Source organism: Aspergillus pseudonomiae (assembly GCF_009193645.1).
Source record: "Aspergillus pseudonomiae strain CBS 119388 unplaced genomic scaffold BDV37scaffold_37, whole genome shotgun sequence".
In the NCBI taxonomy this organism is placed as follows: domain Eukaryota; kingdom Fungi; phylum Ascomycota; class Eurotiomycetes; order Eurotiales; family Aspergillaceae; genus Aspergillus; species Aspergillus pseudonomiae.
The window spans coordinates 1-2394 of record NW_022476029.1 but is presented as its reverse complement, the minus strand read 5'-3'; positions in this window follow the sequence as shown (position 1 = coordinate 2394).

Here is a 2394-nt window from a genome sequence, read left to right as displayed (position 1 = left end):
TGCGGGCCGACTGTCTACGACGTCGGAGGTGGTATGATAGTGGCGATGGTGGACACTTGAGGCACCGAAGGAATGCATGGGGCAGGTTGCCTTGGGAGGTGTTCTTACTATGGTGCTGTATGTATGTGAACGTAACGGAGTAGGCACCTATAGATCATGGAATTATAGGTGCTGCAGGAATGGCATGTCAGATGCCACTATACTGGTGTATATATACTACCCCGACGTAGAAAAACACTTGTTTCTCCAGGGTTGATGACATTCCCACATCGAGCGGAGTCGGGTGGAAACAACCATTGTTCATCTTCAAGGAACAGGTTCTGTCACTCCACACCAACAATGATAACTTTGATAAGGTTCTGCTCATGTGGGATGGTGGATGTGCCATGAGGATTGAGCGCCAGCATTGGATGGGCGGGACTGTCAACTGCGGAGAAGGGGTGCAGGAAGGTCCATTCTACCTGCCGCCTTATTTTGGGACTATATCGCACCCAGAGAGGGCTTAATTGAACCTGAGTGAAATGCCATTCCGATGAGAAATGCCATCCCTGAATCCTTCCCGCTGCGCCCGACACCGGCCCAATTGTTTCATTCGAATGCAGCCAACGATACAGGAGGAATGAGAGCGCGATCGGAATTGATTGCCCGTGAAGGGCGTGAGTGTGGTATCGTATCATCGTGTACGGAGCACCCACGATACAAAGTACCTCACGACGTACCCGACCTTCGTCCTGGTTCAGCCAATAGTACCTCTCACACCTCAGGCATCCGTATTCCCTTTACGTAGGCGTGTCTGAAAGCAGACTAGGTCGTCGTCACCAACGAACCTCTCTTCACAACCAGACTCCATCATCCTGCACGTCTAGCGCCCCTCCATCTACTTATCATCACCCCTCATCTAGCGCTTCTCGACCTATGCTTATCATCACATCCTAGAGGACGATAATGACGATTATTATGGATGATCGACTACACTTTTAGGGCGGGACTTGGGGGGGGGGGGGGTATCACTTTAGGTTACGAATCTCAATATAAGATTAAGTACATATTGCGTGTATAAGAAGCATAATTATTATACTCCATTATTTCTTTCTTTCCTTTCCTTTCTCATTATTATAATATGTTTTTATTTTTTTTTTTTTCTTTGCCCTCTTTCACTTTATTTTTATTCTTCCTTTTTCCCTTTCATTCTTAAATTTCTTATTGATTCTAAATAAATCCGTTGGCTCGCATAATCAACCAACCGATTGTCCGCTTGCGTTGGTAATTCGAAGTACCGTGTAAACTGGTAACGACAGGGTACTGCCAAGTATCTTTTACGTAGCCGTATGCGGCAAGGATACCATAATGGTACTCCCCGACGACTGTGTTCGGTACACGCCCGAACTTCCCTCCAACCACCTTCGTCATCTTCTGACAAGACCTTAAAAAGATCGAAAACAAAAAAAAAGAGAAAATTAAATTAACCAATCAACGCCATCTACCTAGGGCGGAACGGTGTTTTCATCCTTTCTTTTTCCCCTGCTTGCCGCGCTACTGCCTACCAAATTGTCCTCCCCCGGTCAATGTTCGGAATTGGTTGCGACTGCTGAGCCGACTTTGCCGTTTTCTGATCTAGAGCGAATGATTCGACCATTTCCTTTTGACTTCGAAATAGTTTATCGTCTAGTAGATGAGCCAGAGATTTACAATATCTCAACCGTAGAACTCCAGATTCGCCTGTTAACGGTTCCAAAATGCTGCATGACTGGAAACCTTAACATCCTGAAAATACCAACAGATGAAGAGGAAAACATGTCAATTACTCGGCTCTGGTTGAACTCTCGGATCCCGGATAGTGAGGCACGAATCAAGTGGACGGCAGTAGGACTTGTTCCAAATGTTGGGTGTTGACCAGCGTAATAATAAATGAAATCAATAATACATGACCATTTGATTTTATTTTCCTCGTTTGATATTTTTTTGGTTCGACTTGGTTTCCATTTTTTATTTTTTATTTCTCTAGGCGGCTTTTTGCCTCCGCGAGTTACGATCGTCACCGCCCTCTCAACCTTCTTTAATCGGTTTAGTACTAATCGCCCTTTTTTCTTACTCTTCCTCCTCTCCCTCCTTTTCCCTAAGCGTGTTCTTGACATTCTATTCCGAATCCTGACACTTATTTTTTTTCTGCCCTCCCTCTTAACTTTGCGCCGCCGCCGCCGTTCGTCGCCCCCCTTTCCCCTCCCTCCATTCCCGTGATTAGACGGCTACCTTGGGTGCTGTTGTTTTGGAATAATAAAATTTATTTTATTTTATTTATTTATTTTTTTTTTTCATTTTATTTTACCGTGTTAACCTTTTTTTTTTTTTTTTTTTTTTTTTTTTTTTTTTTTTTTTTTTTTTTTTTTTTTTTTT